A 13,808-nucleotide genomic window follows, 5' to 3' on the forward strand; every position below is an offset into this window, starting at 1 on the left:
CTAAATAAAATCTATGATTTAGCCAAAGCTATTTTCCACCCTCTAAAAAATTATGTTGTATAATAAGACTAGAAGAGTTAGTAGAGAGCTAATTGTTTTTTTAAGTTGTTTTTCAAAGATTAAACATTTAGTCTCCTTGTCATTCAGAGAACAAACTTCAAATCCCAAAATTCACTAGAAAAAAAAGGGAGTTTAACCCTGATTATGGGGCAGGTCACACATCTGATGCCTCAGTCCCATGGGCAGTGGCGGTGTCCCTCCTGAAGCAGCCTAATGCCAGGAGTGGAGACATAGAGGTCTGTGAGATCAGACTTCTGATGAGCTGTGAGGGAACCTGAAGCTCCTGGTTCCTTCCTAGTGAACCAGGCAGGCAGCCAAATGGAGATAAACTTAGCAGCACCGCTCTCCCTTCAGTGTCTTGGACAGGCTGCTTGAGAAAAGTGAATGAGATGAAGAAATCTGGGTAAGATCTGATGCATATGTTTGATGTGAGCACAATTGGAAGATGATCAAAATTAAACTATCTCTGGTTTTGGTTTTGAAGGTGACAACAACAAAAAAGGGTAGGTAGATTTTCATTGTTAATTTCAACAGTGGTGATGAAGCTGCCTAATATAAGAATAAATACTAAACCTAGAGCCTGAGGTACTGCAGCACAAAAGCAGAAGTGTCCCAGATCTCAGTTCCTAACATTGCCTTCTTCTTCAGGAGATCAACAAAAATGAGCATATCTAGGCTTTTATAACCAAACATATGTATTGTTTATTGTTATTAATTATTCTCATTTTTAAAACTTCCAGTAGGTGTGGAAACCCATAATGTTCCAAAATTTTAATTGTTCATTCTATCATAGAGGAATAATAACTGAAATAAATGACAATGAAATGACAGTAGAAAGTCAAACATTCCTAAAAATATTCTCCACGTAACTAACTGTTTAGCAATTATGACAAGCACTGTCATATGATAATGCACATGGGCATTGGAAAACTGGGACAAAATATTTCTTAAGGAATGAAACACTCTTTCTGGGAGAAAGACTCAGCACAACCTGGGCATGAATAATAATTGACAGAATTGCTTCTAAAAAGGCTGGAGAGGAAGGATGATGCTGATTATTCAGAGCTCTGAAATTTTAATCCTATGTACCTCATGCAGTGGATGCTCTAGCTGGTGAGATTCACCCCTCTATCTCTAAACAAATTATCTTTAAAAGTTCATCTTTACACCTAGTGCATGTAAATGACATCCCTATATAGCTTTGATTCCTGCTATAGTCAAGAGTTATATCCCAAAAGGGATGTTATATCCCAAAAGGCAGCTCATATCTTTGGTAAGACAACAGCCCCTGGAGATACCTTTTATCTTCACTGCCAGCAGAAGAGACCTGGAGCAATGGTGTTTTTGAAAGTGGGGGCTTGATTAAATGACCAACCTCAGCTGGCATGAGCATGTTTCTGCAAATATGGGTGTGTAACCCTGACCTGGCTGAAACAAAAATAAACACAGTTACCTCCCATCCCTCCCTCCATACATATTTCCCACCATGATTTTGTTGGGAGGTTACTCCACACATATGTTAAGATGTTGCTTCATACGTAGATATCCTGCTTGTGGGACAGGGAAATAACATTTCCTAATAATTTTCAGTCATAATGAACTGGGTTAGTCAAAGCAGTTATTGAAGGCAATAACTGTTAACCATCTCTCTTTGTTCCACATGTGAACAAGTGATGAGGATATATCCAAAGATGAATCAGTGTTTGGAGCAGCAGTCAACTCCTCATATCTTAGAAGTTCAGTCCCTGTTGTATAGGAGCGGTGCAGTGAGTTCAGCTGGCTGCCAGCTTAGTTCAGCTTTAAAGATCTTTAGGTTCTTCCTTTCCTGTTTGCAGATGAGTGAGTGTGATTTTTTCATACTGATCACCTATATTTCTGAAAATGTTTAATGTAAGATTTTGATTAATTCCCTAGCTTTGATAGTTTTGAATAAAGGGAACCTAAGCAGAACTGAATCTCTGCTGAATTGCTGTCTGGACCTTTTTATTTTTTAGCTAAGTTTGTGGCACAAACAGTGGAAAACTGTAAAGATATAGATCAGTTCCATGCTTGATCAGGCAGAAATCCACATTTTTTAAGCAGGTGTCTGTTCTGCACCAGGGAAGGAGGTAGGGTGAGAGAGATGATGCAGGGTAGTCTCTGGATCACAATAAGAAAGGGCCCAAAAAGAAATAGCTTAATAAAAGAGTTGTTTTAATAAGATAGAGTAAAAGAGGAATACAGATAGCAAGTAAATTTGCTGTCCCTTAAGATTCTGGGCACGCTGCACTCATGCAGTGTCAAAAGGCCCCCAGGTGGATTTTCCCACAGCACATTGTGCAGTTGCCTTCTGTGGCAGAAGCTTCCCATTTCTGGTCCTTTGAGCTATTGTTATGAATGGATGATGTGGGTTTAAATAAGTCCCTGCCTTTTGCCCAGGCCTCTGGCAGCAGGCAGTTGTGTTATTGAGGTGGCCAGCACCCCAAGACCCACTCTCATTCATAAGTTCTTTAAATAATGGCTGATTTGGTCTATTATAGAATGAATTATTTATTAACAGACACAAAACTAACAGACATAAGACTTAGACTATTACTACACAGGAATACGACAAAAGGGCAATACTAGTATTATACACGCGAGGTTAAAGGTACCATTAAATTTACAGCTAGCTAAGAAATAATATAACTTAGGATCCAATGTTTCTTGCCACCAAATTGTTGAAGGGGCACACATCGAAATCCTTTCCCTCAATTTCCGGAAAAGTAACTGCAAAACTACATCCAGACTGTGGGAAGAAATCTTCTCACACGTTCCCAAGAAGTGTGTAAGACACTTCTGCCTCTGTGATAATTCGTGTGGACTTTTATAGACACAAGAACCGTGTCTTTTGATCACCAATGTTTATTTTCTTTTATCTCTTTCCACATCTGCTCTCATACCAAGATGTGTACTCGGGGCTGAGGATTACACTCTCACGTGCCTGGAGTTGACATCTTGCTGGGCTCTCTGACCCCTTGAGGGGCTCTCTGACTCCTTGCTGGGTTATTAATCTGGCCTGAGTTATCTCATTCAAATGCCCCAGCCATGAGAGAGGGGGGACATCCTGCCACAGCTATTATATAATTTTCTTACAGGAGAACAACTCTGTTCATTAAAGACAGTTGAATGAGAACTTGATTCACTTTTAGACAAGGGCAAACAGAGGTAGCAGAACTGCAGGTGCCAAGTGGAAGCTGCCTGCAGCTTCCTCTGTTGCAATGAGTTGGCTCTTGTGTCCAAGGGCTTTGTGCAGCACAGCAAGTCCTGAAGGTTGTGATGAACATGCAGCACAGTGCAGCCCAGCACAGACCCAGCCCTACTAAGGTTCACTGTCACATGGATCACTCACACCTTGATATTCACTGCTGTACTCATCAGGATCACTACATTTCACCCCTTGGTCCACCTACAGCTCACCCTTCTCCAAGATGTTTTAAATTACAGGTTATATTAGTAAACTGTTTGTCTAAGAGAAAGTTTATTGGCAGGTTGGACTGTTATTTCTGTTATGAAATCCCTGTTCCTGCAGCACAGCCTGGCACGGGGCACTCCAGAAGGTTCTCATACAGTGGCTACTAATGATAACTTATGGACTTCTCAAGCCGTAAGAAGGCTCAGTAAAGCAGACCTAATCTGCTCAAAACCATTAACTTTCTCAAATACAGTATCTTCTCCAAAGTTCCCAATATTGATTCTAACTGTATGTAGACAGAGTAATTGAATCTTAATTTGCTGCAAAAGAATTTCATGGTAAAGCAACTATGATCAGAATAATCCCATCTCACATAGCCTCTGTGGTCATGAAAGGCCTGGAATTCAGCAGAACCAATGTGAGCCACAGCAAGGTAGGGTGAAAGACATGGTGTCAATGATCCATAACCACTATCTAGAACCAAAATGTAACATTTATTCTACTGCATTAGTGACGGGAAAAGCTACAGAACATGGTTCTTCGACTATATGTATCAGCTGGCTGATCTCTTCAGTCTTTCAGAAGTGCATAAAATCCTAGGTAGCTATAGCAACCTCAAAACTGCCTAGGTCAGGATTGAGGAGTGGGAGTCTAAATGTCTTGAGCGCTTCCAGCAGAAGGAAGTGTCAGCAGAATGAAGCATAAAATCCACATTATCATTACTGGATATAGTAGAAAATAGAAAATAATTGCTTTGGAAACTAAAATATGGAATTTGATGTTGCCAATAACTCAGTCTAAAAGCTTTATGAGAATGGATGCTCTGAAAAGCCAGCACTTTTTTTCAGTCTACACACTTAATTTGTTTTCTGTTTTGCAATCTCCTCCCTGTTCTTGGAAGTGCTGTGCCATAAGGAGAACAAGCAGCTTGTTGGAGATCCTAGAATGAATATTTTACCATTCATCAGGAGTTTTCTTTGATCTACACAATCTTTGAGAGATAAGAGAGGGTAGTTCCTTAATGACATTGATCTCATCTCAGTGAGGAATGCATCCTCACTGGCCCTATGGACTTGCTCTTATTTTCAGTTTAAGTAACTAGTTTCTAACTTGATCCTCCTCCATCATGAGTAGTATCTTTGACCCCTGAACTTTGCTAATAGTCATGAATGTCTGGGAGGTGAGGGAAGACAGTGGCAAAATGTCTCTCAGTGTTTTCACTCCTTTGTCACTGTGTGACTTGACCTACTCAGGAACAACTATCATCAGCATTTTCCTTGATCATTTTGCTGCTGATGTAACTTTAGGTAGCTTTCATGTTGCACTTGATCTGACTCAACCTTTGACTGCATCTAACCTGTCTTTCCTAATTTCATCCTTGCATGTCCAAGTGTTTCTCTTGGATAGCCCCTCCTCACTTTCACTTTGCAAATACTTAATTGAATTTGTGCTTAATCTGCTTTCTACTCTATTTTCTGCAACCAAAACAAACCGTTCTTGTTCTATCACGAGGCTGCCCCTGAAGAACGCCCTGGCTCACCTGGGCTCCCTCAGAGTCAACTTCTATGGGATCCTGTCCATTAGAACCCTGACAAGAAAAGGAAAGTCTGTTTTCCTGCAGTTCAAGTCCTATAACTGCCTTCTTTAAGGATCTGGAACCTCCATCACTGCAGTCACTACTAGTCACTGCAATCAAACCTGTCATTGACTATCACACTCCAGCCAGTTCTTTATCTGCAAGTTACAGCTTCAGCTGAGCACATCCCCTCGGCTCAGAAGAGATTGCCCACTATGACGTGTCCCTTACCACCTACCTTCTAAAAATCTTGAGCAGTTCTTTTCCCATTCCATATCAGATCTCTGTGTATTTAAACTATTCCTTTTTGTAGAGAACACCCCCATCTTCTTGACTATCTTGCCTGTCTTTTCCTAACATTCTGCATCCATGGAAACACTCTAGCCATACAAACTATTCCGCCTCATTTGTATAATCTCAGTGGTTCCAGGTGTGCGACTGCACATTAAGATGCAGTTCCTTCCATGTGTTTTCCAGGCTGCAATCATTTGTATACAGGCTGCTTAAATGGATCTTCTATTTCCTCACTTTCTCTAGGAAACTGAAAGTCTCCTCCTTTGCCATGCACTGTCTTTCTACTTCATTTTATCTTTCTCTATTTTCCTTTGAGCTTTGGCCTTCATCCCCTGCAAAACCTAATCTAAAGCTTTCCTGGTGCCTAGGAAAGCTTGCTTGCAAAGAGGTTCCAGGTGCACTTTGTCATCTAAGTCATGTCTCTCACCAGCAGTTGGTCTCTGGATCATGGTAACTAAAGGCTTGCTGGTGGAAGCAGCCCTGTGGCAGGTGTTTATCTGCAGTGTGCCTCTGCCCTAGTCCATCTGCTTGACTGGGAGAAAGATAGGGAAGGACTGTAGCTGGACTCCTGCTCCTTTCAACCTAGCTGCCAGAGTCATTCTGGATCCACTCAACGCTCCCTAAATGTGCAGGGTCATTGGTGCACCCACAGAGTAACAACCAGAGGTGATAAGGTGCTGGTTGGAACAGCCACGGCCATGATGCCCTTGGTTGCAGACAAACAGCAAGAAAAATAGTACAAATTGCATTACAGTAATCAAAAAACCTTCAGAAATAGGTGTCTTCAGACTATAGTGTGAATTTCTATTTTCTATTTTCTACTGTTTAAAAATTGTCGAATTGATGATTACCAAATGGTAAGAAAACAGTAAGAATAAAAATGCAAGCAAGCAGAAAATCCCTGAAAACTATAATTCCATAACCAGAACAAAAGACATTCATCTATGCAGAAAAAAATGTAGAACCAGGACCACTGCTGTGCAAATAATATTCTGTTTTATTGACAAAATTAATAAATTGTGCACATTTAAAATTCAAGCTAGTATAAGTGTATTTTGTTTCTTGTCCAAACAGCCTTTCCCTATAGGAATCCCTCCTCTGCAAAACAAATCAAATCAAAACAAAGCAATAAACAAAATCCAACAGCACTTGGGAAATTTTTTTTCTTGTTATTTTTGTTCAACTTTACAAAAGAATTTTATACATTTAAAAGAACTTCATCCAAATCAGCATGTTTCATATGGAAATTGTAGGAACAAAGTACTTTTGCTTTTTCCAGCACTTTTTTCCTAATTTTTCTTTACCAAAACTATCCTTTAGTTTTGTATGAATTTGTGAAGCATTTCATTAAATCTCAAAAGTGTGTTACTGGAAAAAAAAATTATTGAAAACTGGCTTAACTTTCCTTATGACAATGATGACATACAAGTTACATCACTGACAGTCATTAAAAGACCCATCCCCAAGAAATTGAGCACTAAATCTGGATATTTGAATTTTAGCTGGAATGTGTTAATGGCAACTTGAGACAGTGGTCAGTGTTGACATTTTAGAGTGGTTTTGGACTGAAATGTGTTGTATAATGCTGGATGTAAGAGTCCCTCAAGAAATGATAGAGAGCCAAACCAACTCAAAGGAATGGTTTTGCAGACCCCAACACATAAATGAAGCATTAGGCAGAAAGAGCTAATTTGAAAATAGATCTGGGCTGATCTTTGGTCATATTGTGGTCCTCGTCATACAACAAGCGTGGTAAAACACTGGCACAGGTCTCCCAGAGAAGTTACAGATGGCCCATCCTGGGAAACATTCAAGGTCAAGTTGGATGAGGCTCTGAGCAACCTGTTGAAGATGTCCCTGCTCATTGCCGGGCATTGGACAAGATGACCTTTAAATGTTCCTTCCAACCCAAATGGTTCTATGATTTTGTTCATGGGTTTCAGTGTAGAAGAGAGGACAGGGCGTGGATCCATCTGTGCTTATATCTGTTTAGTCTGGATCCTGTCAAATAGGTTTTATGCACAATAAGTAATCCAAGATTGGCTACTGCCACTGGCAGTGAAAACAAAATCTGTGATCCAATATTCCAGATAAAAGCAGTTACAAAATTAGTATAACCTGAAAAGCTATTTTTATTTCTGATTTATTTATTATTCTTTACAAACATAAAGACACATGTTTTCAGAGACATGAATATAAATATATAAATAAATTACATCTATTTTTATATATTTATGTATACACACACATATATATAGAAGTTCTGTTCATAAAAAACTTTTCTGTCTCGTCTTAAATATCATATAAAGGAGCTTTCTGGCTTTTTGTTTTGGAGTTTGGTGTTTGTTTTGCTTTGTTTTCCTTGTAACTTGAAAAAGAAATTCTTCAAAAAATATTTGAGGGAGGCATTCAGCTGATTTTAATGGCCAGGTGATTTAAACGTGTTCTTCACAGCTTGCAAAGGCCTGGTTGTAGCATTAAAAGTACTAGCTTACATTGTATTTCAACATCTCCTTCTATGCCTGGAGGGTATGGTGGTCTGTGCATCTGGATAGCACTAGGAGTTGTGTTTAGGTTGCCTGCTATAAAATTGGTGCTATAACTGTGGTCAGAGGTTCTGGCTGCCTTTTAGGCAGATCTCCCTCTGTGCTCTTTACATGTGATAGAAAAAACTATGTTTAAATTGGGCAGACTGTTGATGATGAGGCTTATCTATGGTAGTAAATTAAGCAGTAGGTGGCCTGCTCTTGTCCTTGAGATCAGGCGGCGTGATCTGGCCCCTTCAGTATTTCCTATGCTCTTAAACCAGGATTGTCACAACCATATTGTGACTGTGTATTGGGAGCTTTGGGAACTTTGCCCCATGCTAGACCTTGAGAGTAGTCTGGAATGAGAGAGCCAGTGGACTGCAGAGATATACTTACAGCTTTTTACCGGCTAGGCTTGTAGTTCAATGCTTTAGGAAGCCTCAGGCAGCCTAGAGAGGTAGCATAGGCAATCTAGCATTTCAGTAGCTCTAAAAGCAGTAAATGTATTAGCTGCAAAGCTGATATCACCAGCAGAAGCAAAGAGGGAGAAATATAGCTTTTTGGTTTGCCTAATTTCCTCAATTAGAGCTTTCAAAAAGAAACAGAAGACAAGAGATGTTCGCAGAAAGAGCTGCAAAATCAAAGAGGGTGGGCCCCCCTTGGTCCTTTCTTTTATGTGGAGAAGGGGAAAGGGGAGGACTGGGGGCGGACCCGGGGTGACCGGCCAATCAGACACTACTAAAGAGTTTGAGTTAAATTTGGTTTTGCCCATGCTTGGAACAAAGGAGTTCAGAGCACATGGCAGAGGCAAGTCCTGGCTTGTCTTGGGGAGGGGGAAGGGAAGCTCAGAACAGGCAGCAACAGTGGATATAGGCTGAAACCATGCCAAGTACTCTTCTGCCTGTTTGTAAGTGTAAATAATAGTGTGCTGGAGCTCAGGAACATTCCCAGGCATGGTTCAATTTATGTAACATACCCACATTTGATAAGTTAGATGTCATGACTCCTCTTCAACGACTTTAAATGTCAGGTGGTATTAAATAGTAGGCAATCTATATTACCCATAACTCTTTAGCTTTAAGAGCTATCATAATTAAAATGTCTAGGTACCTGCTGTAATAGATAGCATGAGTATATCTTGTGAGTGCCTGGGAAGTGTGCATTTCCACGCTGGTACTCTGAACACTCAGAGAATCACTGGAGATGGGGAGGACCAGATGCCCACCTGCCTGAGAAGACTTATTAGGGCAAGATTCACTCTTCTTGTCAAGCAAGGAGCAGGTAGACTTGATCCACACCTGTGGATCTCAGGATATCTGTCCACTACTCTCAGGGTCCCTTGAGTAGCTGCTTTCTCATATAATGCCTTGGAGGAGTGGTAATCCCATACTCTCCAACACTATGAATGCAGGAGAGGAGTTACTCCTGTGTGGAATATGGGGTTATATTTGTTAAAATGGTTGAGGCTTATGCTCACCAGAAGGCCCTGTGGGAAAGGCCCAGGTGTGGGCTGGAGGGTTGGAAGTTGTTTGGGTGAGAGGTGGTTGTGAGTGAAGAGAGAGTCGGCTGAGTGACAGTTGGCAGTGAGCTTGTGATTGGCTGGAGGAACGCGTGGACAGCATATGAGTGGGAAGCTGATTGGGTGATAGGACGCATGGACAGCAGCACTGCAGCTGTGCCAGCCAATGGGTGCCCTTCTGCTGTTAAGTTCGGTTTGGTTTCAGTTCTGTTCGGTTGAGACTAAGAGTATAAAAACGGAGTGATTTTTTTTGGCAATAAACGGATCTTCTTTGGACATACAAGGGGGTCTGTCGTCTTTGTTCCCCATTGCTACACTCCTGGGCAGCTCAGGGTGACTAAAATTTTCATATGGAAACATATCTTACCAGAAAATCCACTATGAAATGTAGCTTCTCCAGTTAAAAGAGAATGCAGCTAAGAATGTGAACAACAAACCTTTATTCCAAATATTGATGCCACTGTTCCATGCAGAGATAGGGGTGTTGCAGTCTTCCTTTGCTTTTCCATTCGAGTCCTGTTTCATGCTTCAAGCTGGCTAGTAGAGGATACCTTAAGCAGTCCCCTAATGCTCGGCTGTCTGATTGCATGAGTGATGATTAGCAAACAGAAGCATATTTTTCCTGCTCTTTCAGAGAAAAAAGAAAAAGGCAAACCCCCAAACACCACTATGCTGGTTTTTTTTCAAAACAAAACAGCAGTGAAAAACAATGTCAGTAATTTAATTATCTTTCAGGCTGTCAGCTTTAGTTGTATTTAAAAATTACCAAATGAGGGTTTTACATTAAGCTTGCCAAAAAGGGAACAGCAACTAGCAGATGTGCTTTACTTTTCTTGGGCTCATCACCAGTGAGGTGCAGCTGCTGATTTGATTTTCTCTTTTGTGGCTTGCTTTGAAATGTTGTCCGTTATTTATCACTACACACTAGTTTTATTACCTTGTTTTTTCTCAAACCTAACATTTTTTTTGACAACATCATGCTGATGAGTTGCAAGAAGGATGCTCTGTAGATCTTGTGGTACATTAAAATTGTGCTAGTGGCGAAGAGAACTGGTTTAAGCAATATAGATATGTCTACAGCATGCAGCAGAGTGATGCTCATTTCTAATTAATGGGACACTTCTCAATGAAAAGATGGCAGTTGTTTTATAACCAAGACACGAATATCAGCTGGCACAAAGTGAGTGTGTTTGTTCACCTTGGAAGAGAAATTGGATTACTGCATTTGTTTTATTTAAACTGTGTTTAGGAGTATACAGTGATGGCAGCACTTGGAAAGAGATTTGGATGGCAAGATTATTAAAGTGAACATTCCTCAGCTTGACATTTTTCATATTTGAATAGAGTAGATTAGACACAGAATTTTCACTGTTCTACCTACCTCTTAACACATCTGGTAATTACCACAGTATAAAATACAGAAGTGATTTTTTTGTCCAGGAACACAGTGGAGTGTGAAAACGTGCTGGAGGACAACTACTTAGGGAATAAATAATACTGGAGAACTTTTGCAAAGGACTCAAAAGGTTTGGTTTTTTGTTTTTGTTCTGTGGATTTTTTTTAAATGCTGTCAAAGATTTAAATTGCACACAGAAGAGCTTCAGACTAAACCAGGTATTTTTATCTGGAAAGAAGAACATTCTGTGGGTAATGAAAACAGTAATTACAATTAGTTTAGATGCTGCCATCCAAAGGGGCAGAATTGTTATTTCATTTTACATCCTTAGCAAAAATGTACTGACTTAATTCTCAGCCATAAAATGTTAGTCTCATGCTGAGAACTAAGTGTGAAATTGAACAGTGGTCACAGCTTTGAGTTAGAGAGTGGGTGGCAGGAATGAACCAGGGGAGTGCGAGGCAGCTAGGAGCAGGGACAAAGGACAAAAAAGTTGGTACAAATATTGAGCATATTCCTCCTCTCTTCTTCCATACACACTGTCTGACCCTGTCCATGGTGAAGAAGCAGTGCCACAATTTTTCTGGGCAACGTGAACCAGTGTCTTGCCAGTCTCACAGTAGAGATTTTCTTCTTAAAATCTAGTCTAAATCTCCCTTCTTTCAACTTAAAGCTATTCCCCTTGTTCTATCACTCCACAGCTTTGTAAAAAGTTCCTCTCCAGTTCTCTTCGAGGCCTCCTTTAGGTACTGGAAGGTTCTCTACAGTCATGCTGGAGCTTTCTTTTCTCCAGGCTGAACAACCCAAACTCTCTCAGCCTGTCTCCATGGGATAGATGTTCCAGACCTCTGATGATCTTCACGGCCTCCTCTGGATTTGCTTCAGCAGGTCCATGTCCTTCTTATGTTGGAGGCTCCAGAGCTGTACAGGTGCTACAGTCAGAATATTGTGATAGTATTTTGCATTTGGCATTGACCCAAGAAATAACCTATGAAAGATGAAAAAGTCAACAGATCACACAGTGTGTCCTCAGTGTTCCTCTGTACTGTTTGCTTACTCCAGTCCACTTTACCAAATCTAAATAACACATTTTTCCAGTTCTGTCCCACCAAGGTTAGTCTGAAATGTCCATGACTTTTAGAACTTAACCATGAAATTTAAATTTTCTTCCGTTTTAACAAATAACTGGTCTTTATTACAGGTCATTGTCTCTTATGAAGAGTTTAAATATAATTATCATGGCAAATACAGATAACTGCAAATTTTAAAGCCCATAGATGTTGCAAATCCATGCTCATAAAAGTAGTCCTTAATAAACTGTGTTTCAAGGGTAATATTCACCTCATTAAGAAACACAGCATGAATATGAAATCTGAATATTTCTGTGTTCAATTTTTAAAGTACTGGAATTGAGTAGAAAACAGGCTTAAATACAATGCAGAAGATGCCTTCTAACAACACAGAAACACCTTACTGAACCTTAACACTTTTAAGTGAACAACAGAAAATGCAGCTGTGGGAGGGGTGGGAAAAGGGAGGGTGTAATGCCTAACTCTTGCTGCTTTTAGACAAAGAAACCCCCACAGGCTCTTCCTTTAGCTGTACCTTTTAATGTGTGAACCTGCTGGTACTATTTCACATTCTGACCCACTTTCTCATAGGTGTTCAACCTGGGACTAGTTGGAACCAATTTTAGATTGTCTCATACTGCTTTCTTCAATAGTTTCTAATGACTACCTACTGTAACTTGTTATAGTAACTACTGTGAATTCCTGTTTCAGATGTCTAGCTCCACACTCATCAGGCAGAAAATGCAGACACTTATCAATCGCTCATTTCAGGACTACAGGATAAGTTTCCATCATAGCAATTATTGAGTGTTATTACACTGACAATCCTCTTTGGATCAGCGAGATTTGAATTTGTCTTATTTAACTTTATTGCATTGAAGTTTTATTCTACTGTGGATGTATTTGATAGTGAAAATGTGTTTTTCAATTGTGTTGCATGATGGCAACACTGCTTGAAAAAGGGAAACATACAAGAACATCTACCATATATTGCAATAGATTTCTTAACTTATATTAAATACTACATCATCAATTAGTTAGTCTAAGTGAAGTATTGTCACTTAATAACTTAGTGGGCCTATTTGGTCACATTTTCTACCTGCTGAAATATGACAAGCAGATTTCAGTTTTACCATAAATAATTTGTGAATAGAATTAGATATGCAGTAGATTTAGACACTGTCTCGGTTTTGAAAGACAGGTGTCTGCTAAGGAAGGCAGAGGCCCCCTTGAAGTGGCACATATAACCCCTTTTCCCTCCAAGTTATTATATTTTGAAATCAAGGGCCTTTAGGCAAAGATGTGGGAAATAGGAATAACAGTTCTTTACTATATATATATATGTATATAACCAGTCAAACAAAACAACAACAACTATGGCAGTAACAGCAATCACAAACCCAGTGCCAGCCTTCTCGGCTGTCAGGCTATTTCCCCTCGGGTGCAGTTCCGCTCGCAGCCGGCAGGGGCGCTGGCGGCTCCCGGTGAGCAGGGCAGGTGCGATGGTTCCCCCGCGGCTGCAGGGGGCGCTCCGGAGCGAGCTCGGGAAACCCGCGGCTCTGGTGCCCTGGGATCCCGGGAAGGATGGAACAAAGGCTTCACAAACCCCTGGGCAGTTGATCCCGGGCTCTCAGGAACAGCAGGCTGAAACGGCAGGCTGGAACGGCAGGGACGAACGCAAATCCCGGGTGGCAGGCGAGATGTATCCAGATGGGAGAACCCCACGGAGGCCCAGGCAGGCAGGGCGAGCAGGGCTACAGCGTAGCGAAAGCTCGAAGCAGCAGCGGGGCAGGGCAGCCACAGCTCGGTCTCCAGCAGGGCAGGGAAAGCGGCTTTTGGGGTCCCGGCGTTGTTTCCAGCAGGAAGAAAGAACGGCCAAAAAGAAAGCAGCAGCAGCTCCTTTCTCTGCAGCTTCTCTCTCCGGACGCTCAG

Source organism: Corvus hawaiiensis, chromosome 3 (genome assembly GCF_020740725.1).
Source record: "Corvus hawaiiensis isolate bCorHaw1 chromosome 3, bCorHaw1.pri.cur, whole genome shotgun sequence".
Classification (NCBI taxonomy): Eukaryota; Metazoa; Chordata; class Aves; order Passeriformes; family Corvidae; genus Corvus; species Corvus hawaiiensis.